The sequence below is a fragment of the Python bivittatus genome, unplaced genomic scaffold, assembly GCF_059951505.1.
Source record: "Python bivittatus isolate LINGU-HERP-01145 unplaced genomic scaffold, Pbiv_v1 ctg000580_np1212, whole genome shotgun sequence".
Taxonomy (NCBI): domain Eukaryota; kingdom Metazoa; phylum Chordata; class Lepidosauria; order Squamata; family Pythonidae; genus Python; species Python bivittatus.
Window position 1 is genome coordinate 9,750,868 of NW_028277087.1, and position 18,211 is coordinate 9,769,078.

General features: G+C 40.3%; 1 protein-coding gene across 1 annotated transcript in view; it reads left to right on the forward strand.

Annotated features, from left to right (window-relative positions):
• The window catches only part of ELL (elongation factor for RNA polymerase II), a 47,668-nt gene that overhangs the window by 4,677 nt on the left and 24,780 nt on the right, over positions 1-18,211 (forward strand). The gene's annotated exons all lie outside the window — the stretch shown is intronic.

Below are 18,211 nucleotides of genomic sequence, written 5' to 3' on the forward strand. Positions count from 1 at the left end.
TGGTAAGAATAAATGGTTGCTTTTCAAGGGCTGTCAGATAGGGCTGATCCTGAGCACCTAGAAATTTGATTCAGTGGCCAAAGATTTGAAAAGTGTTATATGTATCTGTGTACTTTGTCTCTGCAGAATGCTGAGGGTGGCACCTATGAATGTGAAACATCCTTTTGTCCAGCCCCACCCTATACTTAAATCTTCTCTGACAGGTCTCTATCCTGTTGAAAACCTTCTGGGGAAGGCAGTTCTGCCACACAAAGCAGTTGGGTGGATTTGTCTGTTTGCACTGAGGTGCCTCTTCCCCTCCTCTTGCTCACTCACATCAAGGCCTGTTGTAATTGAACATCGGCTGAAGTGGTTGTGACATCCTGTGAGTAGCCGGGTTGGCAAGGAAGTGCCTCTTTGGAGACGCACGTACTTAAATGACTGGCAGTGATTCAAAGGAACAGGGTGGTTAGGAAATCCCAAGTCCAAATCTTGCTCTGGGACAATAGCTCAGGAATAAAGCCTCTATTTTGCACCAAGATAATAAGTTTGGTCCTCTCAAGACCCAGGTGATGTTAAAGATCATTCTGTGAAACTCAGGAGAGCCAATTCCAGCCTGAGCAGGCTATGCCATGGGCAGTAAGCCTGGGCCCATAGAGAAAGAAGGAGAAATGCTGATATGTTTGTGTTAAGAGTGGCTAATGTAATATCTCTTTCCTAAGTGTTCATGCATATGGTAAGTACCAGGTCAGGTGTGGCCCAAAGTAATATCCTTATTTTTGCAGAGTATTTTCTTGTTTACAAATTATTGTAGGTGTTTTGTTATGAGAAAAATGTTGGTATGTGAACTTCCTTGCTGAATGGAATTGGTCGTATCTGTCATTTGTACAACATAGAATTGTCTTATGTTGGGGTTAGGCTGTCTGTCCTGTAGGCCAGTATTTTCTCCTTGTCTCACAACAATTCTATAGGTTCTGAGATGAGGAGGAACTGTCCTTCCATTTGCTACCTCATCCTTTTAACTAGAGATTAACCTGGTGAGTTTTTACATTCAAAACAGCTACCTTAGATTATAAGCCCTTTTTAAATTCTTACTTGTCTTCTTATTTCTAATCCTTTAGCACTGCTTTGCAGATAAGCCTCCCTACGTTATTAGTCTTCAAAATTGTATTTCCTGCCTGGTCATATGTATTACTTGTATCTGACTCACTGGCAGCTGAGAAATGATACAACTCTTTCCAATTTTGCAGAATCTTCCCCTGTGCACACAACAGTCCCCCCCCCCCAGCCTTAGGTACGTAATTGGGTGCAAACCTTGGTCAAGAGCATGAATTTGGAACTCCTCAGACCAAAATTCAGCTCATTTTGGATCTGAATAACAGGGTTTATTAAAATATAATCAGTATGTGTATTTTTTATCATTTTTAATATTGTTAGCCACCAGAGTCATGTATTTGAGATGAGCAGCCATATAAATCTAGTCCTCATTTAATGACCATTTGCAGTTACGACAGTGATGAAAAAGTAACTTTGTGACCAGACCTTGCATATATGACCTTCGCAGATCTGTAAAGTAATGCAAACTTGAAGTAACATCATAATCACAGTCATGGTTTCATTAAGTGACCGTTTTGCTTAATGACCAAGTTGCCAGTCCCAATTGTGGTCACTAAATGAGGATTACCTGTAAATAAATAAATATGAATAAGGACCTTACAGGTTGTTGGAAAGGTTACTGAGGAGCAAGTCAAGTTCCAGAGCGGTAGCTGTGTCAGTTCCCATAGTCTTATGGCATGTTACAAGCAGATAGATTTAAGACAGTGGAGTTTTATGGGTTTGTATCATAATGCAGTGGCCAGTGGGTCATGAAAGTTGCTTCCACAATGAAACTACTTAATCTTTAAGCTGCTGCAAAGTGTGGGTAGGCGCACAAAGCATATGAAAAATCCTTGAGCAAATATTATTAAAGGAGAAGTTAATATTCTGTTTCAGGAACATTTGGTCAAACAACATTACTATTCTGATTGTACCTTGTAGATCTGATCAGAACTTGCTGGATTCTCAGCTTGGTTTTTTGGATGTGCAGGAAAAAAATTGCCAGTAATTTTTGTCTGAAATGAGTGCAGTTGCTATGGGATTCAGCAGCAGATCTGAAGGTTATTATGCAATCTCTCTTTGCTGCACACTTTGTTAGTAGTTTACTTTTTCCTGGGTGTGTGGGAGATAGTAACAAATGAGGTACTTGGGGCAAGCATACAGGAGACCAATATTTACAAAGCAATATGGAAATACAAATTTTAATGAGCTGCTTGTGTTGTTTTCCTAGCCAGTATTTTACATCTGCCACTTCTGTTACAAGACAAAGCGATGGTCCTGCTTTTGCTGCCTTTTTGCTCTCAAAATAATTAAAATGAGGGAAGGGTAGAGTTAGGAACTGTGCATCCTGCATGTGACAAATTAAGAATCTTGAGGTTCGTGGTATTTTTCTTAACCTTTGGTATTACTTTGTGAAGCTGAACAACAAAATAGAGGAGGAACATACATCAGCTAAGGACAGTAGGTGTCTCTTAATCCATAGGAGTGGTTGACCCGCATATGCAGGTGGAAATGCTGGAACGTGCTGTGCTCTTCTGGGAATCCTCTGAGCCTCACCAGCTGTGCAGGACTGTGCTTCTCAAACAGCACAGGGCTCTGTTAAAAAGAGGCGGAGTTTCACAAGGTTTGGCCCGGTCTTTGGGGAAGGGTGTTATGTTCAGGGAATGGATGCTTTTTGTCTAGAAGCCCGTAATATTTTAGGAAACTGTTTTCAGATGATATTCCTAGAATCATCTGAAGCTGCCTTCTGCTAAGTCTTATAATTGGTCCATCCAGTCAAGTGCTGCCTGATGTCAGCATAAGTTTCTCACGCAGAGTGGTCATTCCCAGATATAAACGGAGAACTTTCTATACACTTTCTTTGAGTTATCTGTAAGTATTTGAGTAATCTGTAAACTTTTTACAAACCTTTTTTTTCTTTACAGAGTAATCTAAGTATTTGAGTAATCTTTAAACTTTTTTTACATCTTTACCTGAAACCGTGGGAATCTCCCACTTAAGTACAGGCAAAAGTTTGGCCCTCTGGAGCTCTCAGCAATTGAACCTCGTGTTATCAAGTTAGATGACTTTTTTTAGTCTGAGGAATGGGCTCAGCCTGTGAACAGTATACAAGGGCTGCACAATTTAAGAAGTTGCAACAAGCTTATATATTTGATTTTAATTTAAAAGCATATTAAAATGAAATCCTTTATAGTCAATGTGCATCATTTACCATATATTAGTTTTTCCTTTGGTCATATTGACCATTTCAACTTTTTGAACTGCTCAGGGCTGAACTCAAGATTTGGCGGCATGTGTAGCTCTCAGGCTTAGCATCTCTGTGGTATTATTGCCTGGTCTTACTGGCAGAGGTTCTCCAGGGTCTTGGCCACAGAGGCTTTGTCAGTCCAGTTACCTGACAATATTTCTAAATGCAGATGCCAAGGATTGAACATGAGACCTTCTGCAGGCAAAACAGGATCCTACCACAGTGCCCTCTTCCTCTAGAGTTCTTGAAGGAGACAAAGTATACCTATACAGGATCAGCAGGAGCTGATCCAAAATGCTTACTAGTCTAACACAGTGTATCTCAACCTCAGCAACTTTAAGATATGTGGACTTCAATGCCCAGAATTCCCCAGCCAGGAATTCTTAAAGTTGCTGAGGTTGAAAAACTAGTCTAGCAGATGAATTATCCTTGGTCTGCATTGACAGTTCATCAATAAACCAAGCACATCATTCACCATTGCCTCTTGCTCTGCCCCAAATGCTGGTGGTTCATCACTGCATACCTATGAACAAGCCAATCTACAGATTGGCCCAGTCAGATGAATATTCATCCTCACTAGGATTTGGAGGGTTTTTAGTTTACTCTGCCATCTTTATCCTAGTCAAGTAAACCATTTCCTTCTGGGTCAGCTACTGAGCAAAGCAAACATTTCCAATGGTCTTGTCCAGTTAGGTGAGTTTCCAGGGTAAGGATGGATGGCAATTTTTACTTCCAAACTAAATGCAACCATTAGATGTCAAGAGATGTGGGCACCGCCTCTGGATAATAGTGGCATGCTTCTCAAAACAGGGCAGACAAAAACCTCCATAGGAGTCCAGCCACATTCTACTGTGATGGATTATGTAATGGTCAAGAAAAAAATTATATTGTTCATACTTAACTCTAAGCTAAGGATAATTGAATAATATGAATTGAGTATAAATAATATAAATTGAAATAATAATACATTGAAATTGAAATAATAAATAAGGATAAGCTACCTTTTGGGGGTGGGAGCATTTTAGGAATTTTGAGAGTATGTGGTAGGGTGCCATGGCAGACATCTATCATAGGAGATTTGTATGGTCACAAAATGTCTATCATAGTGGACACGGTCAGTCCCAAAATGTCAATTTATTTTGAAGTTAAGCAAATCTAAAATAAGTAGTTAGTGGGCCCAGTATTAGACATGGGGGGAGTCCCCCTTGTGTTATCTGGTGTACCTTTTATTTTTTTTCTGATACTTCTTTCTTGCAAAGCAGTAGGAGAAGGGTGGATAGCTCTTACCACAGGTCTTTTGCAGTGGAGTTCTTGCCTTAGGCTGAGGGCCTGAAATTAGGAAACCCTAGGCCTCCAAGTTGCCTGTTCCTGAACTAACATTATGTACAAAGCCTATTTGTTCAACAAATTACGGCTGCAACTTGGCTTAACATTACATGTACATACTTCTAGCTAGTCACAAAAAGCACTCCTAAACAAATGAAATGAATCTTGAAAACCCTTACAATAATGAGGCTCATGCATATCTCAGTTGGAACAGTTCCACAGATGTGGGGCTGCTCCTAAGAAGGCCCTGGCTTTTTGTCAAGGAACGTGATTGCTTTTATTGGCATGCCCACAAGAAGGATTTTAAAGGCTGATTTGAAAGTATAGGCAAAATAACGTGGCCCCAAACAGTATAGAGCAGTGTTGTCCAAACTTGGCCACTTTAAGATGAGTGGACTTCAACTCCCAGAATTCCCCAGCCAGCCATGGCTGGGGAATTCTGGGAGTTGAAGTCCACTCATCTTAAAGTGGCCAAGTTTGGACAACACTGGTATAGAGTTTTACACGTTAATGCAACAGGTTAAATTGGACTCATAGGCACATTGGCAACCAGCGGAACTGGAACAGAATTAATGTCCCAACTTTGATCTTACCTACTAATATCAAAATAAGTTGTGTTTTATATCAGTTTGAAGTTTCTGATCATCTGCAAATATGGCCACATCAAAATTGCTATGTACAGTTGGCAGCAGGATGCTGGACTAAGAGGAAGTTTGCTGTGATCCATCAGAGCTCATCCTTTTTGTCTTGCAATGGATTAGATTTCTGTAATGATTTTATTTTATCATAGCAACAGCTGCTATGATAGCTGATAACAAAGTCTCTGTACTAAGTGTCTGTATACTAGTTGTGGGGAAAACAGGGAAAGTCTTACTGAATTTATGCCCTGCTTGTAGTACCTCCTAAAGGTATTTGACCATTCTTGGTCACAGGCCATTGAGTTTCACAGAAGATTGCTCTGGTCTAGCTGAGCTCTCTCATTTGTTTTCTTCTCTCGGGTCTCTGTGACCTCATTTCTGAAAAGCATAGGAGGGGAAGCACCAATCAAATAAAGCAGCAGATTTTCCCCATTCAGCTTGGTAGTGTGCAACACATATAGAGCTGTTGTATGAAATGTGCTCAGTCCATCTATAACCTCATTTTCCTTAAAGAAGCACTTTGAGTGAGTTGTCTCATGATATAGGGCAACCCCAACCTCTCAAAAGTTTCATTGTATATGGGAAACAGAAGATCAGGGATTCTAGTGTTATATTCTCCCTGATGTGTTAGCTTGTAACTCAGGGAACTTTTTGTACATGGAGTGTGTGTGTGTGTGTGCATGCGCGTGCACATACGCACTCACCTTCAAGTCAATTTTTGACTCCTGGTGACTGCATGGACTAGTCCCTGCAGTTTTCTTGGCAAGGTTTTTCAGAAGTGGTTTGCCATTGCATCCTTCCTATGAGTAGCGTGTCATAATTCAAGCCACCATTGGTAGTCCTGAAATGGTATGATCTGGCTACAGGGTTATCACCTAAGTAGAAGTTATTGTCTGCGCTGGTAGTGGAAGTTTCCATCTCCCTTGAGACCCATTCACAATTTTGCAGAGATGCTGGTCCCTGGCTCCCCCACTTTTACCACATATTTGCAGCTGTATGGAATGGGAGTTTCCTCTTCTTTTTTTTAAAAAAATGGTTTTTACTGGGTATTCAATTCTGGGAAATTACAGCATGTATTTAATCTAAAAGAAAGGGTTTATAGAAAAAGTGAACCATCTGAAGTTCTTTTGTGGGCAGTTAAGGAGATGAGAATTGATAAAAAATTGAGTGGGAGCTGTTTTTCTGTAAACTAGCATTCCCCAGCTTGATGCCTTCCATGTTGGCATCTTCCATTACCATGTTCCTTAAGAGGGATAGAAGTTGTAGTCTAACCCATCTGGAAGGTACCAGCTTGGGACATTTCTGTTCCTCATCCAGTAGGTTTGTTTTTCTTGCTTTCTTAGAATTAGTCTTAAACGGTGAGTTGCAACCCAATATGTAATCCTTCTGCAACAAACCAGCTGAACTAAAGCTGGGATAGGGAGCTTGTAATAACAAATACAGAGTAAAAAATAAGTTGAGCAAGGAAGTGGGTTTTGGTTTTCAAGCTTCTAGAAAAGGAGGCTGAGAGGATCAATCCAGCATTTTCAGGGGAAGGTTTTGTTTTTTTTGCCTGGGCTTTAAAATAAATGTGCCGAATGAAATAAAATAAATGAAAATATTTATTATTAAAAAATGAAATAAAATAAAACAAGTGCCCTGAATGAAATGGAGAGCCGGTAATTTTATTCTCATTGGGTCTGGAGAACAGCTGTTTTCTCTTTTTGCAGTAGGGAACCAAGTTTGGTGGCTTTGCTTTGGCCCTTTCACCTTTGAAATGGGGGAATATGATAGACTGCCTCACAGAAAGATTTCTGGGGAAAAGTTGAAGTGAGTACCAGCTGCTTGTGGAAATTAGAAGACCAAGTACGTAGAAGACAAAACTGACAGAGGTTGTAGGAAAATAACCAATGGCAGGGAAACATGACATAAACATAAGAAATCCAATTCCATGGATTTTCTTATCTAGTCCAGCATCCTGTTTCTCACTGTAATTCAACCAGATGCTTCCAGGAGCCACAAGCAAGGCATGAGGGCATTTGCCTCTCTGGTTGCTGTTTTTCTGCAGCAGTTCATATTCAGAGGTATTTTACCTCTGATTCTGGAAACAGCATATGGCAGCTAAGACAGTGCCAACTATGATTGAAACCGTAAACAACTCAGAAATATCCAGAACATGTACATTTCTGCATTTTAATCTCTTTAAATCATAACTACAAGACTCAAATGGATTTTGTTCATCTGGAAGTGAACACTATTAAATAATGTGCTTTTTTAAGTAAATAAAATGAGCATCTGAAATTCTCCATGTCAATCAGAAAAATTAAGAAACTATCTGGTTCACTCATAGCAAATGCCATTATTTGTGTGGGTATTGAATTTGCAGATATGTGTGGCTGAGGGTGTGATATCTGTATGTGCTTAGAGGCACTCATAGGGGAATTCTTCACATCAAAAGTATAACTTTAAGCAAAGTAAATGTAATAGTTAATTCCTTCATAATGCAATTTTATACAGTTTTTTTTCCTCCTCAGTAGACTAGGCCAACTAAACATACACACAAAAATCCAGGAACTTCTGATCAGTTACTTATTTCAGAAAAGCTAAGAAGCCATTATGAAAGAATTTTAGCAACTGCTGAGTATCAAATGTAATGATGATATTCAAATTTCTTTCACCTCCCCCCATATACGGGCTAAAAGCAAATCCCTTTTGGGTGGGAGATATAGTTTTCATCTGTTTGTTGTTTTGATGATGGCTTGATATAGTATCAGATTGCTTAATCGGACTGTATGAGAACTGATGTTCACATTTCCTTAGAAGGCCTATTCTTTTCAAAGGGGTTACTACTTAGTAAATGAATTCTGTATGTCTAATCAGAAATTTGTCCCACTAAGTTCAATGAATCTTACCCCAAGCAAATATTTATAGGTTTCCTGTATTCCCCAACTCTAATAATGCAAAAAATTAAATATGGTCTATTGCTTATACTTGCTTGATGGTGAATCTGCTGTGAACTAAAAGCAGAAGCAAATGAGGAATTAAGGAAAACTTAATTCAGAAGTGCCCTGTCTGAGGACCATAGCTCTGTCATGCTACTATATGAGTTCCCAGTCCAGTGAGGAAGAAAAGCAGAAAATAAATCTTTCCTGTGGACTAAAATCCTAAAATCAGAAAACCCAATATCCTTTGAGGAAAATATTTTCTTTGCAAAAATGGAATTTTTAAATATAAAGTCAAGTCTGCCTTGACTCAAGCTTGACTCCTAGTGTCTTTATAGAACTTCCTTACTGTTTTTTTGGCAACATATGGAAGTGGCTTGCCAGTCTAGTCTGTAGCCCTGGACTTCCTGTTGACCTCTCATCCAAGTAGTAACTAGGTCCAAATGTGTTTACCTTTTTCTAAATCAACCAGAGCTGGCTAGGTGCTGCCACCTGCTGTGACATTACATGGAAGATTTTTAGAATATTATTGAATATGTACCATCACTCCCAGTGACCATATAGATAGATTTTCTTCATGACAATGTATCCCTAACCTGTTTTTTCAGGTCTCCCAACAGTGCCCCCATTGCCACTCTAACTGAGTCCATCCATCTTGCTGCTGGTCATCTTCTTTTCTTTCCTTCCACCTTTCCCAGCATTAGAGCCTTCTCCAGAGAGTTAGGTCTTTGCATAACGTGTCCGAAGTAGGATAATTTGAGCCTGGTCATTTATGCCTGGAGTGAGAACTCTGGGTTTATTTGTTTGATGATCCATTTGTTTGTTTTCTTGGCTATCCACGGTATTGTCAGGAGTCTTCTTCAACACCAAAGTTCAAAGGTGTCAATGCTCTTCCATCCTGCTTCTTTAAAATCCAACTTTTGCTTCCATAGAGCGTCATAGGGAATACCATGGCTTGCATGATTCTGATCTTTGTAGGTATAGATACTTCGCAGCATTTGAATATCTTTTCCAAGGTCTTCATGGCTGCTCTACCAAGTGCTAGTCTGCAGTGTATTTCTTGATTGCTTGTTCCTTTACTGTTGATGGTTGATCCTAAAAGACATAAGCTATCCACCACTTCGACTTAAATGGAAGAAGGACCTGTTAATTTTCTAAAGCCCATCTATGGCAGATGGTTTTTCTCTTTGTGATTTGACACTCTGCATGGTAAGGTAAAACTAAATATCTTGTCTGAAATGTATACCAAGCACATTTCAGAAAATTACCCTTCAATACCATATCTGCTTTCTGTCATCTAGCTCCTCTGTGACAACTGAAATGACCTGCCCTACAGTTTTTGCCTCTCCTCAAATTTGGAGGAAATGAAGAAAATGGTGGCGGGTGCTAGTGCATAATTTGCCACTTCAGTTTATGCCCTCCAGATGTTTTGAGATAGGATCTCCCAACATTCCCAACCATTATCCAGTGTGAGGGCCAGAAAAACTAACCTTTCTTAGGTAGGAAGAGCTTGGGATCCAATAGGTCTGTTACAATAACAGTGCACAGATGTCTGTTGCTGTTTCCACTGAGGAAATAGTTAAAGTTCAGTCTTCTAGCACCACACAAGGATGAAGAGATGCCTATTTGAATCTTGGGGCCACTCCTTTTTTAAAAAAATATTTATTAGGTTCATACACCACTTCAGTTATTAGACTCTAGGAAGCATGCGTATTTGATACAGTATTCAGATTTTAAAAATATACATAAGAAATATATATCACAAAATACTCCAACACTGCTAACAACCAATCCCAAATAACACTCCCCACTGCAAGAGATCAAGTCAGCATCTCAAACTTCAGAGATCATAGCTTTCCAAAAACTCAGGAGAATAGGAGTCAGTCTGATCTTTGGGAGAATGCTGTTCCATAGAAGAGGACAAGTTTGTCCTCATCCAGACTCTAACAGATTCTGGGCCCTAGGACAGAGCCTCAGCTGCATCTCCTGTTCAGCCTGCCATTGAGGTGTAATCCATAGTGGTGACTCCATGCTGGTGGATATCTTCACCCAGTGGCTCCATGTAGAAGAGAAGCAAAAGTGTCTAGCTTGGGGGCATCTCACAGTGGAAAGACCTATGGCCTGGTTGCTCACTCCCTGCCACCGTTAACTGGGCCTGCCCACTCAGAAAGAAGGAAATCCTCACAGGCAGTTCAGAAGGATCAGAGACCTCTGATACATTAAGCATGACCAGGACAGTCACACTTCCCCTATCCTGGTCTCAACACAGGTCATCCACAACAGCAATCAAATGTGGACTCAGTCCTATATCTGGAAGGGTTCAGATAATCAGTTTCTTCTAGGGCTCTCTGCAATTGCAGAGCCACCTCTGTTTCAACAACTTCCCCCCCAAAGATAAGGTTGGAAACTGGTTAAAAGTTGTCCGAACTTGCAAGTTGGAGGAATAGCTTTTTGATGAAGGGGCATCTGACTACTTTCTTCAAGGCAAGCAGGAACACTCTCTTACTCAGTAAGTGTTCACCACCACCCAAGCTCAACTTTTAGTTACCTCACCAGCTGACAGGGATCCGCCAAGTGACAAGTGGCAGGACTGACACCCTCAAGAACCATATCCATCTCCTCAAGACTCAGAGGCTCAAATGCATCCCAGATAACCTTGCAGATAACCTGGTTGTTGCTTTTAGTTTGCAAATGATCTAATTATGATTTTTCTACTATTTGTAATAAGACTAGCTTATCAAAGAGCTGGTCCTTGAACCTCTGCTTGCTGGTTTTCAAGTTCAGATAACAGTCCAGCTAGCTGTGAATTTGGAAGTTGTATGTGCAAGACATCTGGAAGACATAACTGGATTTTTTATAGCATCCAGTTATGATTTATAACATGGCTATGTGGTTGTTCTTTGATTCTGTATATGCTACGGTGATTGGCATCAACCTGGAGGAACTAGCAAATTTAAGTTAGCCTGACCATTGATATTGGAGCTGTTTGTTGCCTCGTTTTCCCTGCCCCCAGTCATTTGCCATTCTTGAGTGGATTTTGACCCCTGGTTTTGACTCTAGCAACGCCACTGTTTGCAGTGCAATCCTATGCAAATTACTTCCAGATTGGTGTGTTTAGGATTTCAGAATTGCTCAATGAGTAGTGCAAACAGGCAGAGAAAAACATAGTCACCCATCCGATCACATAGTGAAGTCTAGACAGTGTTCAGTCAGAGTCCCAGGCCTGTCTTTGTCCTTGCTTTTAAACACTGCCCTGTTGATGAACAGCTTCTAATCTGAGGAACTGTGCCGTTAAAACAAACAGTTGCTATTGCAGGAGCTCCATGTTGTGGTTAAGTAGTGGTATGCAATACATTTTGAGTTTGAAATGTTTCATGCTTGAACCACTCCCTTTTGCATTTGGAGTAGTTTTTCAGCCTTACCAAATTTCAGTGTTGTTCCAAACATTCTGATTCTGACTTCAAAATAGCCCTGGAACACCTTTGGTAAGTAGGAACAACCTGTTTGAAGTCAAAGCAGCTGTTTCAAGCTTGAAACATTTCTGGGAAGTCAGACATTTCCAGTAAGATCAGAACAGACTGTTTTAAAGTTAGAATAGAGTGTTTCAGGTTCAAAGCATTTCAAGTATGAAACATTTTGCATACTCTAAACTACTGATGTTTATACACAAGCCTATGATACTGCTCTGAGTCTGGTCTCTCTGGCACTGGGTTTTCTCCTTGCTGCCAGGTTGTCTTTGTCCTGAATGTTGGAAAAAATACCATAGATTGTACATTGAGACAAGAAACAATCCTTTTGTCCTATTTTGCAAGCCCTAAGTTTGCAAAATGCTAACCTGCTTGAGTTATAATGCGTAATTTGCTAACTTGCTTCTGCGTTTCTTTTGCTGTGCAACCAAAATGATTTCAAAACACATCAAAGAGTTTAATCCTCAAGAGTTGTTACTTACTATCTTGCCAGTTCTTAGGGGCTAGTTTAGGCCTTCTTTGTGGAGCATGTATGCATGGTTAGATTTGAGTGAGAAGGATGATGTGAGCAAAATGTAGTTCAAATCTGCACCAGCTCATAATCAAATTACCTGATAAGAAAAAAAAAAGATCCCCCTTTTTCCCATTTAGAAATGCTTTCTTTTCTGGTCACATGGAATCCTTTTTATCTTATCACAGATGACAACTCAGCTTGCAAACTTGAACTAGTGTTGCAGATAAGGTGTAAATATCCTGTCCTGGCCGCAGAATTTGCTGTAAGTCTTTAAAGCAGGGATGAGGAGTCTGTAGCCATCCAGATGTTGATAATTTCTAGCATTCACACTCTGCATAGCCAGTAGTGAAGGATGCTGTGAGTTTTCTTATAGCATATCTGGCAGGCCAAAGGCTCCCCAATTTTGCCTTTAGCAAATGTTCCTCTACATCAAATTTACAATGCAAGAGTGATATTCTTACATAATTGTTAAGAGACTTTCCCCCTTAAATAGGTGGTTCTGAATGCTCAGATGGGATATTGAGGTGCTGAGTATTGATCACCGATCACATTTTGTCTTGGAGTATGAATATTTTCTATGTGAGACTTCATCCTTTTACATTTTCATTTACTCCTGTTCTCTATATGTTAAATTGTTTAAAAACTTACTTTCAACCAAGGATACATATCAACTTGCTTCTATTAGTTTATGAGGAGAGTGTTTTTTAAGTAGGTGTTGGGAGCTCTTTGGTATGCTAAGTGATAAGCAATAAGAAATATCACTTTTCAGAAGCAGATTACTTCAGAATTCCAGGTGCTGGGGAGAAACAGAAAAGTGGGAACGGATCCAGTAGAACCTTGTTCTGATCTAATGAAATAGACTTCCCCAACCTAGTGCCTGGGAGATATTTTGGACTATAACTACAGTGCATTCGGAAAGTATTCAGGCCCCCTTCACTTTTTTCAATTTTGTTATGTTGCAGCCTGATACTACAATCGTTCAAATTCATATTTTTTTCTCATTAATCTACACTCAGTACCCCATAATGACAAAGTGAAAACAGAATTTTAGAAATGTCTGTAAATTTATTAAAAAGGAAAAACTGAAATATCACATTGGCATAAGTATTCAGACCCTTTACTCAGTACTTTGTTAAAGCACCTTCGGCAGCAAATACAGCCTCGAGTCTTTTTCGGTATGACGCGACAAGCTTTGCACACCTGAATTGGGGGATTTTCTGCCATTCTTCTTTGCAAATCCTCTCAAGTTCAATCAGGTTGGATGGGGACCATCAGTGGACAGCCATTTTCAGGTCTTTCCAGAGATGTTCAATAGGGTTCAAGTCAGGGCTCTGACTGGGCCACTCTAGGACATTCACAGAGTTGTCCCTAAGCTATTCCTGTGTTGTCTTGGCTGTGTGCTTAGGATCGTTGTCATGTTGGAAGGTGAACCTTTGGTCCGGTCTGAGGTCCTAAGTGCTGTGGAACAGGTTTTCATTGAGGATATCTCTGTACTTTGCTTCATTCCGCTTTCCCTCAACCCTGACCAGTCTCCCAGTCCCTGCTGCTGAAAAACACTCCCACAGCATGATGCTGCCACCACCATGCTTCACTGTTGGGATGGTATTGGGCAGGTGATGAGCAGTGCCTGGTTTCCTCCAGACATAACATTTAGAATTGAGGCCAAACAGTTCAATCTTGGTTTCATCAGACCAGAGAATCTTGTTCCTCACAGTCTGAGAGTCCTTCTGGTGCTTTTTGCAAACTCCAAGCAGGCTTTCATGTGTTTTGCACTGAGGAGGGGCTTCCATCTAGCCACTCTGCCATAAAGCCCAGATTGGTAGAGGGCTGCAGTGATGGTTGTCCTTCTGGAACTTTGTCCCATCTCCACAAGGATCTCTGGAGCTCAGTCAGAGTGACCATTGGGTTCTTGGTCACCTCTCTTACTGAGGCTCTTCTCCCCCAGTTGCTCAATTTGGCCGGGCGACCAGCTCTTGGAAGAGTCCTGGTTGTGCCAGACTTCTTCCATTGAGAATTATAGAGGCCACTGTGCTCTTGGGAACCTTCAATGCAGCAGAAATCTTTTTGTAGCCTTCTGTGCCTTTGTAGCCTTCAATAATCCTGTCTCTGAGCTCTGCAGGCAGTTCCTTTGACCTCATGGCTTTTGCCCTGGTACAGTAGGCATTGTCAGCTGTGAGGCCTTCTATAGAGAGGTGTGTGCCTTTCCAAATCATGTCCAATCATTTTGATTTGATTATTGGTGGACTCTAATCAAGGTGTAGAAACAGCTCAGCAACAATCAAGAGGAATGGGAGGCACCTGAGCTAAATTTCAAGTGTTGTTGCAAAGGGTCTGAATACTTATGCCAATGTGATATTTCAGTTTTTTCTTTTTAATACATTTATAGACATTTCTAAAATTCTGTTTTCACTTTATCATTATGGGGTACTGAGTGTAGATTAATGAGAGAAAAAAAAATGAACGATTGTAGTATCAGGCTGCAACATAACAAAACTGAAAAAAGTGAAGGGGGTCTGAATACTTTCCGAATGTACTGTATGTAGACTAAATGGACACACATCTTCATGTATGTGTGTGTGCATGCACAATCCATGCAATACTTCTCTCGAATTTGCTATTATGCACAAAGCACAATAGCAAAATGGAGAGAGGTATTGCATAGATTGTGACAAAAATCAATCCTGGATCATCCACTCTTCAATATTTTGATCTATGATGACACAGAATTTGGCAGGATAGCTAATACCCTAGTGAACAGAAATAATATTCCAGACTATTTTGATCAATTTAGAAATGACCTGAAAATAATAGAATGAAGTTTAAGAAATTCATAGAGTACTTCGTTTAGGAGACAAAAATTAAATGGGGAATATTTGGGTTCATGATATTGCTATGGGGAAAAAACTTGCAATAGTAGCTGATTGCAAACCCAGTATAAGCCAACTGTTGCTCAGAAAAAGCAAATGGAATTTTATGCTGCCTCAAAGTATGATGCTAATTCAGCTGTTGAGGCTATTAAGCATAGGCAGATTGCAGCTTCCCGAATTGATATATCTGAGATCCATAAATCATAGCAGGTACAAGATAGGAAGGTACACCCTAAGAAAGAATCCAGTGTCTCTGACCATATGCAGAAATTTATGATCAGTGCCAGAGTCAAGCTGAGAAGTCTTTTCACACAAAAGTCCATTCCTGGTTGTCCCCCAAGTTTTCAGTTTCAAAGGTAATTTTATGGAGGCAGACGTTTTTATTGCTGTCAGATTGTTGGGCATTAGAAACTCTTGCTGATCTACTACAGATTACCTAGATTCTGTTCTAGGATTACAGATAGATTCTATTTAAAAATCAAGGCAAAATTTTGAATACTAGCTGTTGGTGTGCAGATAATAAGATAGCTACTGACTTTGTGGCTTACCAAAGGTATCTCGCTAGCTATTAGTAACACATTTCCTTTGCTCTGTTTTATTAGGACTGCTCTTGTTAAAAACTGCAAAGAAAGGATCCTCCATATTTAAAAGTAACATGTCTTTATGCTACTTGGTACCAGTTATGAAAAGGGGAACAGAGAAGGCTGCCATTTTCTTGCCCTGCTTGCTTATTTCACCACTTATGAATGAAGCATTCAGTGTGAGAAGGTCTGTATGCTGCTTGGCATGCCTGCATGTGTAAGCAGGTGCCCTTTGGTGAGTTCCTCTAGATTGGACAAGTTGATCCATTCCCATTCTTAAATTAAGATTATATAGGTACCCCACAAAAGCTTTCAGCTACCCCTTTTTGCATGTGGTGGGAAGTTCTGTATCCTGGCTAATTATCACTTCAGCAGTGTGATTGCTGTCATCTGACGAGCGCCAGGGTGCCTATTAGTGAACACTTGTCCTGCCATCTGACCACATGCCTTCTCTCCTTTGGGTCCTTTCTCTGGCACGCCCTGTGAAGCCTGTTGGATATTTTGAATCTCTCTTGTTCCCCAAAAGAAGCAAACAGTTCATTAAAGCATGGAGGAAAAGCTGTGCCTTCACAGGCCATAATATCTCTGTAAATGGCTCCCCCTTCCCTCCCGTTATTACTCTGCCTTGTCATTCTGTATCAGCTGTGTTTTGGCAGAGCATACAGAGGGGAAAAGGATGGAGAACTATATCGGTTTATGTATACTCCATTTTATATCCCGCCTACTTCTTTGGACTCAAGGCAGTTTACAACTGAACAAAAACCATATGTATTTAGCAAACATGCACAAGGTAACATCAAAACTACAAGCTAACTAACTACAAAGCAGCTAATTAGTGCCCAAATGCTCTGTGAAATAGCCAGGTCTTAAGAGTCTTCCTGAAGGTCAGGAGCTTCAGGACATTTTGTACTTTGGAAAGCAACATATGGGCACAGCTGCTGAGCTTATTGGGCTCCCACTCCCTTCATTTCACATTGGGTTGGAATTCTCAGCAGATCCTTCTTACAAGAATACCCAGGATAAGACTGATTCTTGTCAGAAGAGATAGTCTTATAAGTATCACAGAAGTGAGCCATGTATCTTTAAAAGTATTAGCCACCATTTTGAACTGGACCAGGAAGCAAATTGGAAAACAGTCAATGAGTATAGCTATCATCAGTGGTTCATGGCTACATCTGCTGCCGCAGTTAGCAGATGGGCTACTGCCCTTTGGCAGTTGAAGCTACAAGTTGTCTTTAAAGACAGCCTCATATAAAGTGCACTGGAGGAATATGTCCCTAATCTGAAAGTTACTAGGCAACAAGAAAAGTGCTTGCCTTGCCTAAGCATTTATATATGATTGCTAGCATACAGTGATGGGGGATGCAGTGTTATTTGTATCTCACATTCCTGATGGTGTTGTTAAGGCCTTATGTGCTCCAGACCTGGACTGGTTCAACTATTCTCCTGGGAGACATCAGCAAATGGAACAGGGCAGGCTGGACATTGGTAGATGGATATATTTCAGCAGGCTTCTAGATTTAAATTTAGAAGATGTAACTAGCCTTATTGTGCTATAGTAACAAAAAGTGTGCATGAAATATGAACATGGTTCTATTATTTCTTTTTCTGGGAGAGAAGAAAGATCTCTACTGATGGATTTTTTCTGGAGTTATGGAAATTATCACTATTATCTGCAGTGATAGAGCACTTGATGTCTTAAGCCGCCATTCCTAGCAAGCCTGCCAGCTCCTTTCTTTTGCTGCTTTACAGCAGCATCTCACGGGGGACCCATGAGCCTGCATAACCTGAGGTGCTCCTAATGAAGCAAGAGACTCTGAGCCGCAGTTCTCTTGAGGCTTGCTGAGCTGCTGGTAGATAGTATGTCTGCTGTAAGTGGTGCTACATAGTGAGTTGATAGATCCATCTGCTCTTACTTTTAAAGTAGCCTCAAAAATACTTCTGCAAAAGTTGCTAGTCAAGAATTTTTTAGATAACAGTTTCTCAGTCTTTCTGCCTAATCACCCAGAGCTTCTCGTTACTCAGAGGATAGGGGCAAGCTGGGGGTAAGCTGGGGGTAGGAAAAGATGCCCTGGTCCTTGAAGGCTGGGTAGGGTATTAGAGATATATCAAGGCTGAAATTTTGCAAGTCTTCTCTTGCAGAGAAACAGATCCTTCCTGATACTGTTGTGACTTTGCACTGACAATACTTGCAGATGTCAGCTTTTTCCAAGTGGAGCTGTTATGCACAAGCTTGAAGGAGAAGCAAAGACTGTGTTGGATGTGTGCTGAGAATTAAGTATAATTTTGATTTGCTTCTATTTAATATCAATAAGAGCACGTCTAGTTTTTATTTATCAAAATGTATATGTCACCTACTCTTTTGATTCAAGGCAACTTACAACATATGACATAAAGCTTAAATAAAATGATAAAATCCATTCATAAAACTAATAATAAAACTATTAAAATCTAAATAAACCTGTAACCTGTTGAATGAGTCCGAATGCTGTCTTAAAGAGGTCTGTTTTGTCATCTGTTGAAACATCAACAAGGTAGGGGCACACCTAACCTCAGGGGGCAAGCTGTTCCAGAG